The sequence below is a fragment of the Amblyomma mixtum genome, chromosome 3 (genome assembly GCF_055824585.1).
Source record: "Amblyomma mixtum isolate Tamu chromosome 3, ASM5582458v1, whole genome shotgun sequence".
NCBI classification, from domain to species: Eukaryota; Metazoa; Arthropoda; class Arachnida; order Ixodida; family Ixodidae; genus Amblyomma; species Amblyomma mixtum.
The window spans coordinates 416,048,185-416,061,241 of NC_143014.1; the positions used below are offsets into that span (position 1 = coordinate 416,048,185).

Sequence of the window (13,057 nt, forward strand, 5' to 3'; positions counted from 1 at the left end):
ACGTGATAACTTACAGTGCAAAACACTTGTCATGACAACCAGGCTGAAGAAGCGAGGAGAGATAGATGTGGTTATGAGATGAGATTTACAAACTCTCGCGAGCCTTTGTCGCTATTTCATTTAGGAGACGTTCGAGTCAGCAGATCAAAAAGAAAAGCAAACGCACTTTGGTTTGTGAATTTTCTCACATGAGAAAAATATATCTATAAAATAAAAGCTATGTTTTTGGGGCTTAAGGGCCCAAGGGCAGTCAGGCTGTGAGAGAAACCGAAGCAGAGGGCTCCGGACCATTTCGACCACATGGAATTTTTCAACGAGCAATGATACTACAAAGTATACATGTCTGCCATGCTTGCCGTCTCAACAGAAATGCGGCCGCCGAGGCTAGGAGCAAACCGTGGTTCCCTGGCTCAGTAATCACGCGCCTTGACCACTAGGCCACCACGGCATGGAAATAAGCAAATAATTAAGTCAATGAATAAAGCTTAGGTTTTTCTCAGCGCGTACTATAACCCATAGCTCATCCGTATCGCTGCTCCAATGCCGCAGGTGTGTACTTCACTCTGCAATAGTGAATGAATAGTCGGACACGAGCCGTTTCTGTATGAACCAAAGCGCGACTCGGTCCGCAGCTTTAAGCCCGGCCCAGGCCCGCAACTTCAGGCCCAGACCCGGCAAAACAAATCATGTCCCAGCCCGGCCGGGCCTGGGCTTTTGGGCCGGCCTGAGCCTGTGCAGTGCACTAGCACCTACTACTGCGTGCGACAAAATAGGAGGCTGTCCTGTAGGCACTTATGACTGTACAGATGAGGGAAGCTTAAACTGAGTGAGGCTGCTATGAAGGTCAATGACTCTGAGAATGCAAAGCAAAGGTGGCACTGCTGGCATTTTGCAGTATCAAATTATAGTGAATGCTTCGCTACTGAGCCCCCTAGAGCAGAAACTGCAGTACATAAGTCACCGATTGATGCCTCTTAAAATTTTAGCAGTTCTATCAATATGCCGTGTGTGTGTCCCCATCCTGTACTCGTTTGTGTACATTGTTTTCCTCTATCCACATTGATGCACCACGTGGCTGTGTGCCTTCTGTCAAACAGTGAGTGTTAATTAAATTACAGCTTTAATGTTTTTATTCCTTGTGTGTGACTGATTACTTTGTGTTGCTGTGTAGGTGGTACTGCATTCAGAACCACGTCATTCAGCATGGTGTTTTCTGTGCACCATGTCAGCTTCCAGCATTTTGCCACATCTGCTTGGTAGCTGGAAACAAGTTGCAAACAGTGACTGCAGTGTTGTGCAAACAACACGATAACTAGCACATGATATGCAGCCTACCATTTCATGCTCATTATTCTCAGTCATTGTTGGTAAAAAATTCATTCAGCTTCTGAGTAGAACTCTTGATTTCATATGTGCCTTTCATATCCAGCTACGAATAGCCACTGCAACTGTGGCTTGTTTGCAAGAAGTTTCTTCAACATGGAGTGTGAGAGGATACAGTTGCGACCATTGGTATTTACCTTTAACGACTTAATTGGCAAGAATCCCCTCTGAGGAATAGCCCTCAGGCACTTTGTTGTATGTGTGGAGACTTGAAAAATAAGAGGTGTCCTTGGGAGCGCCTCAGAGGACAGCAGCAGAATTAGTTTTGAGGAAAGGAAATCACGCAGTAACTGTCACACATTTCTCGGTGCACACCCTAACTGCACCGGAAGGGAAGAAGTAAAGAAGGGAGTGAAAGAGGGAAGAGGTGCCATAGTGGAGGTCTAAAAGATATGGGGTAAAAGATATGGCAGAATACAAAGAAATATTCACACATCAATGTGCAAGGTGGCATGATACACTATGGCACACTGTATACCAGTGTGTAGAACAACACCACTTCACTGCACTACTATGCTACACTGCTATTGATACTTTACACAACTATTTACACTATATTTACACATATTCACACATTCCCTCTTTTTTTGCTGTTGGTGTCGTGCTCTAGCTTTTTGAGCTCCAAAGGCCGGCACCTCCCCTCAAGGTCCAGCACCTTTTCGTCTGAGCACTCCACCTCTTTATGTGCGTACAGCAAATTCTTGGTACCAGCAGCTACATAACCAAGTTGATGTGCTAAGGCAGCATATTTGCCAAGTGTATCAGCAGCAGCTTGCGTCACCTTGGCTGTTGCTTCTGCTACTCAAGTTGCTGTAGCCAGATCGGCCTCAGCACCCCTTGGTCTCTTTTTCAGGGTGGATGCCTTGAGTTCAATGTTTTGACGATTCAACTAGAAGACTTACTGCATTTATAGTGCGTGCTTTCATGACCGTGACTGGTGCGAAGAGGCTGGCCGCTCCCTGTTGTCATGTGTGGACTGTGACAGCTGCTCCTTGCTTTTTGGCGACTCCAGCTGCCCCACGGGTGAATGTTCAGGCAGCAGCTGCACTGTTCTCGTATGTCACCACGTCAATGTCCTTCAACGTGAACAACACTTCGGCAAGGTCGGCCTCGCTACGATGCTCCAAGTACACATCAGTGGAGCTGCTCACTGGGAGGTTCACCTCTGAGGCCTGGTGAGCGACTCTTGTGTTGGCTCTAAAGCTTGTGTAGCATCACTCTGCAAAGGCATGCGGCACTGATGAGTCACTTGTACCGAGTTAACAGCAGGCTGTGTCGTGCAAGATACCTCTGCAGTTGCACCCACAGCAGTGCTTTGATTGAGACTTGACTGCTCGTGTGATCACATTCACGTTTCATGCTATTTCTACCCGTTTCTGCGTGTAGACACTTTTAATTCCCATAAAACATTTGAAATGAGCATTTCAAAATGCCCTCAAAGGCATTGCAGACCGGCTCAAGTGCCATCTGATGCTGCATGTTGCATGAGCACAATGAAAGGCTGTGGCAGCAAAGTACAGCCATGTGCTACTTGCTTTGGCTTTATGCCCATCATTGTGTCTCGCGCTGCGCTTTTGTCAAGGGACACTGAAGAAAATTGATGTTCATCTTCAGTAATCCTTCAACTGCTGGACGATGACAAACATGGCACTAACGCTGAAAACTGAGCTTTTTTTGCATCTGATAAAGCAGTAAAAACAGTATCACCAGGTGCTGCCACCACTGGTCCTTCTTGTAAGCATACTGCTGCGGCATGTCGAGAGTTTGTAGACAGAGGTTCCCAAGCTTGAGCTGCACTGTCATTCACATAGAAGCAGTCATTACGAACTCATGTTTTTTTGTACTGACGTCACAAGTTTGCTTTCATTGTTAAAGAGAGCGATGAATTTTTAATTTGATTTTTCTTGGCGATTACTGCAATTTTTACACAAAACAACCCACATACAGCTTCAAAAAGATGCAAAACCAATTTTTAGTAAGAAATGTTGCACACAGTTGTGCTCAGTATCCCTTTAAGTTGTACGATGACATAGTGCATAGATAAAACCTTTACTTACACTGTTAAATTGATGCCGGCGGGGATGCCTTCAAGCACCCATGGGGTTGTCCTCGCTAAGCCCTTTGTGGACAGCTTTCAGCACAGCATCCAGCTCATTTTCGTAGCGGCCAGCACCTATGTTCAGATATTTATGAAGTTCATGTGATTTTTTTCTCGACAGCAAATGTCATGTAGTCAAATTATGCATTACAAAACTAATCACAGAGCCATGCAACTTTGAGATGGCACATCCCAGTAAGGGTGCTTTCGTGGCTGTACTGCTTGCAATAGATGCACTAGCAAAATATGAAGACCAGTTTATACACTGTTCACATAGGCAGCTGAGATACTGTTGCTGTATCAGGATGACCCTTGCTTTGCAGTTGTTTACATTGATGTGCAAGATCCTTCATCCGTACTGACAACAATAAAGCACTTGCACATTTTTTGTGTTATGACGGCCTGTAAGCAGTTCTGCCTGCATACTTGTGCCGCTGCTTGCAAAATAATTTCACTTTATCCAAGCGGCACCTTTCACCTTTTCCAAACATGTTTTTGCTATGTAGTATGTGCTCTTCACTGGTCCCCATTGTGTAGTATCAGCTGCAGAACAGAGTATCGCTGTGCCTGCTGTTTACAAGTCTCATTCTGTATGTCTTGATTGGGCACTGTTTTGCTTCCATGAAATAGAACATTTTTTACTGATAGACAATCTTCCTGTTTTCATGTTGCATGGGTACTGTGTACAAAGCAAGTTTGCATTCAAACATGCTGGTCACATGCTTATATTAAACCACTACAAAGCCCACTCGTCGCACTCTTCTGATTTTGGGTGCCGTTGCATTGAAAAGCTCGGTACAGGAGCTTAAAGCATCACGCAGAGGGAGAAATAACAAGGATGCAGGAGAAACGAAAATACAGTATATACTCACATTATTCGTGCACCGCTAAATTATTACCATTTATAAAAAGTTTTACTAGCATATTTTACTCACCCTGCTGTGCCAGACCATTACCAGCAAGCACGTGGGTGTGCCCAACAGGGGCTTGAAAGCATCAGTGCAGCTGCATCGTTGTCTGCAGGTGCAGAGCCGAGGGGACGAGCTGCGCGCCGTTTATCAGGCTCACTCATGCTACCGATCGCTTTCCTAGCTGAAAAGTTGAGAAAGTGCATTGCAGCTACCTCTGGTGCACATCGTAATGTGAAACTACCCAATTTTTGCTGCTTGGTTTCCTGCCAGTCGGATGGGCAGCATGGGAAGGCACTATTCGATCACCTTGTGACTCCATTTGCCTCTTGCTGGCTTCGCAACTACATCGTTTGCACATTTACTGCTTGCACCTGTGCATGCACTGCCAAGCCATTCTGCAGAGAACTGCACAACATGGGGTGGGAGGGGGTACAAGTCTTATACTTCGAGTCAATTTTTTTTTTGGACAGCAAGGAAGGCAAGTTGGGGGAGTGGATGTTTAGGCGGCAGTATACAGTATATATAGTGCGTTGTGACCTTTCTATACTTTTACAGGATGTGTTCGTAGAATATCCGTGCAATTTCTGCACCTATTTTTTCTTGCCTTAATTTAAAAAAAAAGGTGCGCAACTTACACCAGTAACTACGTTAATTGATGTAGTAATTGAGCTGAGTACATTATGTATACAAAAGGAGAGTGCACGTTACTTATGTGTTTTATGAACAGAAAAAAAAAGGATTTCAATGAAAACTTGCGGAAGTTCCCTCTGACCAGTGAAGCAGGCTAGAAACCATGAAAACATGTGGTGTCTGCTTTCTAAAGCCTGCATTCGATAATTCAATTGGAAAGCACACACGCCGAGAACATTGTCACCTCCTAGTATGTGGACAATGCAGAATTTACACATTATGTTTGGCGCACTTTGTCCTCGGAACAATTACCGGGCCATAAAAAGTATGAGCACACACTTGTAAGATGCCGCCAAATGATTTAAAATGCCCTTCACACGCTAGGCCAGACTCCGAAAACATCGGCCGAGTTGAACTTTCTTTGTTCAACTCAGAGCCCGTGATCTAAACACTGCCCACAAACACACTCCCTGACGGCATCAGAAAGTTTACGCTCATGTATCTCATAGATAAAAATGACGAGTGGATGACATGCCATGCTGCCTAATGCGGGAAACTGTAGGATGGCATGTGGCATCTTTGCACGCTGGTGAAGTAGCGACAGAAACATAGCAAAATTCTGACACTCCTTTCCTGAGTAACTGAACGCTACAACTTCCATCAGCGTTGCGCAATCCAGCTGTCGCTGAATTTTCTATATACACAACAGTAAACGTGCGATGGTTTTTTTGCTGCTCTGACTGCACCTTTTGCTGCATCGCTTGTCTGTACTAACTCTGTGCTGCGTCGTCTACACACATCTGGCACTTCAAGTACCCACAGTGCCAATTAAGCGGTTCATAGAAACAATATTCACCAGTTTCACGCTCCTGTTGCCGTGCTTGCTGCAGCGTCAACTTGAGTTGGTGTTTCAAGTTTTGCCATTACTTTCTTCAATCTTTTTCTTGTGTTACAGATATGCCGTGAATTTAAAATTTTGACAATTTTGGCCCACACCTCTGATCGTTCCTTTTTGGTGAAGATCAAATTGAATGATGAAAATATAGCTCTCTGCACTCTCGAATCAAATTTATCAGGTCTAATTTTTCACCTTCGCTCCTTTTGCCCACTTACTCGCTGGTGGACAGGGTAAAAGGTGATGGCAGTATGAACAACGAATACGAATGCACGCGCTGGCGGCGTGCTGCATTCCCTGTTCATGCACGAAGATTCCCCAGCCTAGGTACACAGTGTCCCCATCCTAGTGTTGGTTCTGGCTACCAAACAAGTCTAATCTTGTATGCTGTCTACGATAAGACTGGACAGTCAAGTCCATACTTATTTTACACCACAGACTATTTCAGAGTCGAAATAAGATTAGTTGAATTAGATTAGACTATGCCTAGTCTTCTCTGCAACTTTTAGGCTACCTCCATTGTTTAGAGCATGCTCAATTCTCTCCATAATAAACTTCCTCATTTCAGCTACCTTGTGCTTATTTGTCAGCTCTGCCAGTTCTAATGCCGTGGCGTTTCTTAGATCTTTCGTCTCCTGAGATAGCTTCCAGGTATCATGTCGAACCATCCGACCGCCTACTTCTGCGCACTTCGCAATAATATGTGACATTATCATTCATTCTTAGAACATTTAGATCATCTCCTTCAGTTAAAGCCGAATATCTGTTCTGCATTGATATCTTTAATTCCCCTATTTTCCCTCTTCCTGCTAACTTGTTACTGCGCCTCCGCTTCTTTAGTTTCTTCCGTTCCCTCTTCAAGCCTAAGCTAAGTATACTACGTTTCATACATAGCAGTCAACGCAGCCAAGGCTGCGGCACCTGTTCTCGCTCCTCGTCCGCATCGTAATGTAGTGCGTCGAAAGTAAAAATCGCAGTGAACTCAAAATTAAAGTAAATGTTGGTTGATATTGCAGTATAATGATAACGGTGTTTTATTTTGCAAAAAGATTGCTTTTTCTTTTATGTTCTACAAAACAGAGTGCCTTAGTTTTTTGGGTTTTTTTCCAGTCCCTCCTGTATCTGGTTTTCGCAGCTAGGCCGGCCGTGCAGGCCGGCCGGTCAAGTCATCTGCTTCAGTGGTTCACCTGAAGCCTTTCCTTCCTCCGAGACCTGCTGCACTGTTCTCTTTTCTGTAAAAATCACCGACCGTACAACCGCTGTGGGCCACTGACATGATACGCGTAGCAAATGTTATATATACCATTCCATAACCTACAGCACCAGTTTCTACACCCTTGTGAGTTGTGGCAGCAGTGAAAAACAACGATAGTAGATTACGATCGAGCAAATGGACAACTTTAGTTACAAAGATGATATTTACAAAGATTAAAAACACGAGAGCGGATGTCAACAATTAAATGCCAGCCACAACGTTCACTCACGCTGCGCTTACATCTCATTGGTGTGTAAGAAGCCCGAATTTTTACTCGTTTATATTGTTACCGCGAGAGGACGATGACGAGCTACTGTGTGGAGAATGAACAGCGAGCTTCGTCAACCTCTTTGTGCGCCCTATTCAGGAGCCATGGAACCTCGTCGTCGGCTTCTCACAATAACAATGTCAACTGCAGCGGCAAGTGCGCTAATATACGACACCATTTGTTGCATTCGATGACCTGCGCAGCGGAATCTCTGCTCACGGCCCAAATACACAGCTTTCCACAATCCTCATCTCACCGCACTAGCTCACACCCGTAACACACCGAATCCGACATCTAATACAAAACATTACTACGAACAGAAGCACTTCAAAGAATTTTCCTTGTGACAACAGCTCAAAAGTGGAGACTTCCCGAATCAGACGCCGCTCACTTTAAAGCCGCCGAGTACGCCGATCAATGCCGGGTTGCCGCTAGCCGAGGCCGCTCGGAATAATCGACGCCGCACTGAATTCTATCAACACAATTAATGATTCATTGTGTAACGCATGCAAAAGAGTCACTGAACGCCCGAGAACAGCACTTCGCAATCACGTCCATCGCCAATACACTACACTGGTTTTTCCCTTTGAAACAAGTAAGCAGCGCAAGTAAATAGCGCAGTGTTTTTCAATGTAGACATTAGAGTTTGACAGTTTCGACTTTCTACCTAATTTCCTCAGTAATCGCACGGCCCATCTCTCATTCGGCCCGCATTCCTTAAACGACATCAACATCGGAGCATGAGGCACCCCACAGGGAGCGGTCCTCTCCCCGACTCTCTTTAACATAGCCATGATGGGATTACCTAAATTACTCAAGTCGATACCCAACCTACACTTCAGCTTCTATGCCGATGACATTACACTATGGACATGCCGAGGTAGCGACGCGGAGATAGAACACCGCTTACAAACAGCACTTCCTCCTACTTTTACTAAGGTAAAAGTAGGAGGAAGGTGCATACTTTTGCAATGACATAATTAAAGTAAATATTTACAAGGCACATCACAACAAGAAAAACACGAGAATTGAAAGAGTTGACGGAAAAACAGGGACATCAAGAATTTTAATCATTCGGGCGAGAAAGGAGGTAAGCTTTAGCATTTCTATTGAATGACTTTTGGGAAACAGATTTGTGAATAATTTCTATGGCCTGTGTATGTTTATTTAGAAGACTGGGAATTAAATATGAAAGCATTTCGGTTCCATAGTTAGTCCTTACGAATGGTACTCTGTAACTGACGTGCCTTAATTGATAAGGCGCGTCACTACTAGAGTTTAATTGAACATATTTAGTGGGATTATGTTTGAAATCGTTAAACACATAAGAAAGCAGTTTGAACTCAAATAATTCATTGACTTTTAGAATAGAATGCTTAGAGAAGTACAAACCTGTATGATCATTGTATGCAAGGTTTTCGACATATCGTATTGCTTTTTTCTGTAATGTTATCAGCCTCGTGAGGTTAGTTTTCGTTGTAGATCCCCAAACAAGTAAACAATAATGAAGATGTGATTGAATTAGGGTATAATATAACTGCCACTTCAGCCATTTCGGAACAAGGTCTCGAAGTTTATATAATACACATAATGACCTTGATATGCTGGCATGAATCTTATTAATATGCAGGGTCCAACTCAAGTGTTCTTCAAAGATTATGCCTAAAAATTTGTAGGAAGAAACACGCTTAATTACGCTATTTTTGAATGTAAGATTAATTTCATTGTTATCAGGCTTGTTACGTGCCTTAAATACAATAAGCTTTGTTTTATTAACATTTAACTCTAGTTTATTTATATTCAACCATAAAGACAATTCTTGTAACCATGCATTTGCCTCAGCCTGAATATTACTAAGATGCATGCCAGAAAAAAATACACTGGTATCATCTGCATATAAAATTATTGTGGGAGTTCGAGGGATGGCTATTATATCGTTGATATAAAGAATGAAAAATACTGGACCCAAAATAGACCCTTGTGGGACACCGTATATTAATTGACCAGGTTGTGATTGATGACCATTCAAACATGTATACTGAACGCGACCGGAAAGATAAGTACGGATCAGATTTAAGGCAACTCCTCGAATGCCATAAAACGGTAGCTTATAAAATAAAATATCATGTTTAACTGAATCAAATGCCTTCCTGAAATCTAAAAAAAGTCCAACTGTAAATTGTTTGTCATCCATATTAGAAAATATTTTTTCCTTTATACTAAGCAATGCCATTTCTGTTGACTTCTCACGAAATCCGAACTGTTCGTTAACAAAAATTTGTCTGTCGTCAAAGAACTTACACAGTCTGATTTTGATCAAATATTCCAGCAGTTTAGAAAACAAAGGGAGTACAGATATAGGTCTGTAGTTGTTTATATTGTCATAAGGGCCACCTTTGTGTAAAACAACCACTCTGGCAATTTTCATACCATCTGGAAAAATACCTTGAACTAACGCGTTGTTACATATATGCTGCAAGGGCAAGCTAATCAGATCGGCAACAGCAATAATAGGCTCGGCCTTAATTTCATCTGCGCCTGCCGCAGTGGATTTGTCTAGGCTTCTAAGAAATGTGAATACTTCATGTTCGCTGCAAGGATTCAAGAATATGGAACTACCAATTGGAGAGGCAATATACTGAGCAATTTCATGATTTCTATCCTGGTTCTGAGATGATTCGCCAGAGGATAGGAAATGAGCATTAAACTTGTCTGCCAAAGCAGCGCCACTGTATTCAACACCATTGAATGTTAATGTGCTGGGAATATGGGTTGTCGCCCTTCCCATGAGGTCGCTCAAACAATCCCATATTTTCTTAGGGCAATTGGAGACTGCTGAAAATTTATTCTGATAATACTGTTTCTTAGCTTTTTTAATATCAGAGCCTAACTTATTTCTAAGTTTTTTGTATTCCTTAAGTATGACTGGATCTTTTGATTGGATGAATTTGTCAAAAAGCCTGTCACGGGTTTGAATTCGTCGATATAACTCTCTCGAAACCCACGGCTTTCGAGACTTTTTGTGAGTTTTTCCCACTGTCAAAGGAAATGCGGTATCATATTTGCTTTTTACTAACTGAAGAAAGATATTGTACGCTATACTAGGATTTAACTCATTGTAAACTTCGCTCCAGGCAGTGCTTTCCATCATGGATCTAAACCTAGCTAAGTTTTCTTGATTGAAACTGCGATATACTATCTGGGGAGTTGGTACTTGCTTCCTTTTTTTTATCGCCCGTGGAAAAAAACAGAATATAGGCAGATGGTCGCTCAAATCAAATGTAAGCACACCTGATAGCACTCTTGATAACTCATGATTTGTAACACATAAATCTAATAATGAGTCCCTCTCTAAGGTTATTCTTGTTGGTGACTGAATAACATTGGTGCAGAGAAATGCATCAATGGCTTCACAAAAAAGACGTCGCGGGGAGCTGTTTGTCAAAAGATCAATGTTAAAGTCTCCAACCAAAACAACAGGGATATTTACGATACAAGCATATTCAAGAAGATCACGCACAAACTTGATAAATTCGGCACTTTCACTAGATGGGGGCCGATAAATGCAAGCGATCAGTGTTCCATGACATTTTATAGCAACCGATTCGTAGTGGGTATCGACAAGAGAAAAATCTGATAAAACTTCAGAGTCAAGGTTTTCTTTAACATACAATGCGACGCCACCTCCTCTACGGTTTTCTCTGAACACGCCTTCAAACTTGTAGCCACGAAAGAAGATAACATCATTTTGATTTGTGAACCATGTTTCGGTGTAGGCTAGTATATCAAATCTGTGATTCAGGGAATCCAAAGCTGATTGCATTTCAAAGTGCTTATTTTTTAGACTTCTAATATTCACATGAAAGACTGACATCCTGTCATTTTCGTGAACAAGACAACTGCGCACCGCAGAGTTAAAAGATAAAGCATTGTAGTAAAGAGGCTTTGTTTGTGATGCCATAAAAGAAAAATAATGAAAAAAACTGATCAGTAAGGCGAAGTAGAGGCGGTGCCTGCTCAGATGATATTTTCCAGGTCAGCAACACACACGATCCGTATTGCCGTTTCACCCTGGCACTTGCGCACAAAAAGCTTTCCATTACTGTGCCAAGCATATTCGTACTGCTTTTCTGTGGCCCTTGTCCTCATCATCCACATGAGCTTTTTGTTCTGCGCTGTTAAATTGTCAAGAAAGTACACTGTGGATTCAGCTTCCCGCATACTTTGCTTCTTTGCCATCCATTGGTCCTTCATTACACGTGAGGAAAAGCGAACCAGAACTGCCGGGGTTTTGCCACGTTTAGCGGGCAGTCTATGAAGGCCTTCAACGTCGTGCTCAGTCAACTGAGGAAGCTCTAGGTCCTGGGCTATAGCATTGATATTTTGGAACAAGTTTTCATTTTTGGTTTGCGCAAGTCCATGTACTTCCAAGTTATTCCGCCTGCTGTACTGTTCCAGACTGTTTATTTGCTGTCGTAGTTCGCAGACTTCGGGGTTAGTGTTCTCTGACTGAATCTGTGCCTCAATCTTTTCAACCCTTTTTGATAAAGTGACAATCTCAGTGGACTGAAGCTGCATTTTGGCCAGCACTTCATCATACTGATCTGAAAGATGCTGAACAGACTTTTCCATACTTTCCACTGTCTCTTTTACCTGGAAAAGGATATCTAACTTCTGTTTGATTTCCGGTAGTTCACAGAGCTTTTTGTTGATTTCCATTAGCATCCTTTCTGTCAGAGACTGCTCCTTCTGTACCTTTGTTACAATTTTTGAGCATCGAGCAGCTGAAACTACACATGTTTGACACTTCCAACTTTTTTTATCGATATCTGTCATTGCTTTGTAGGCAGCTTTCGTCGTATTAGAACAAGCGCCTAAGTGGTAACCGTATCGGCATTCTGAGCAGGTAAGGGACGAGCCCTCTGCTGGAAGTGACTGATTACAAACCAGGCATATATCACAAACAGGATCACCCATATCACTCGCGATGGAAAAGCATGCGGCACAATAGAAAACAACTACAGCAACAGCACAGACTCAAGCGACGGCGGCGTTTGGCAGAAGGTTTCTTATGACTTCAATAAGTGAAAGCACACCAACCTGCAAAGTGAAGGATTTGCAGTTACTCTGTGCCGCTGTTGCTTCCGCCACCGCCGCTGAGCAAGTGTGGGGGGCACAGGTGAGCCTTGTCCTTTTATATGCTCCTGGCTGGCGCTGCTTGTGTCGTTATCTTGCGGGGCCGATCGTCGTCGCTCTTGCCACTTTAGTTCACCAGGTGTATCGCTGCAAGCCTGGCCAAGAACTGCAAAGTGAAGGATTTGCAGTTACTCTGTGCCGCTGTTGCTTCCGCCACCGCCGCTGAGCACATCCTGCACAGCCACGTCAGGTGACTGCACAGACGACCTGTCTCATCATGGTGCTCTCGAAAGTCGCTCACCTCTCGTAGTTCGAGGTAACAAAAGACAGACACATGCGACGACTTGCGAAAAGCCGAACAACACCGGCGGCACCGCCATTATCGCGCTGCAGGAATCCTACGGATTGATGATTTCTGCTTAGAGAAAGATATATTTTTCTCCATGCGACCCATCTGAGAGGAAAGGGATTGCAGCGGCAG

General features: G+C 43.3%; 1 long non-coding RNA gene across 1 annotated transcript in view; it reads right to left on the bottom strand.

Moving 5' to 3' along the window:
• The window catches only part of LOC149357748 (uncharacterized), a 33,314-nt gene extending 20,304 nt beyond the window's left edge, over positions 1-13,010 (bottom strand). The window contains exons 1-4 of the long non-coding RNA XR_016291885.1: positions 12,878-13,010; positions 12,541-12,742; positions 3,441-3,556; positions 2,286-2,602 (exon numbers count right to left, since the gene is read on the bottom strand). This is a non-coding gene — a long non-coding RNA (uncharacterized LOC149357748). The remainder of the gene's footprint in view (positions 1-2,285; positions 2,603-3,440; positions 3,557-12,540; positions 12,743-12,877) is intronic.
• Between the last annotated feature and the right edge of the window lie 47 nt (positions 13,011-13,057).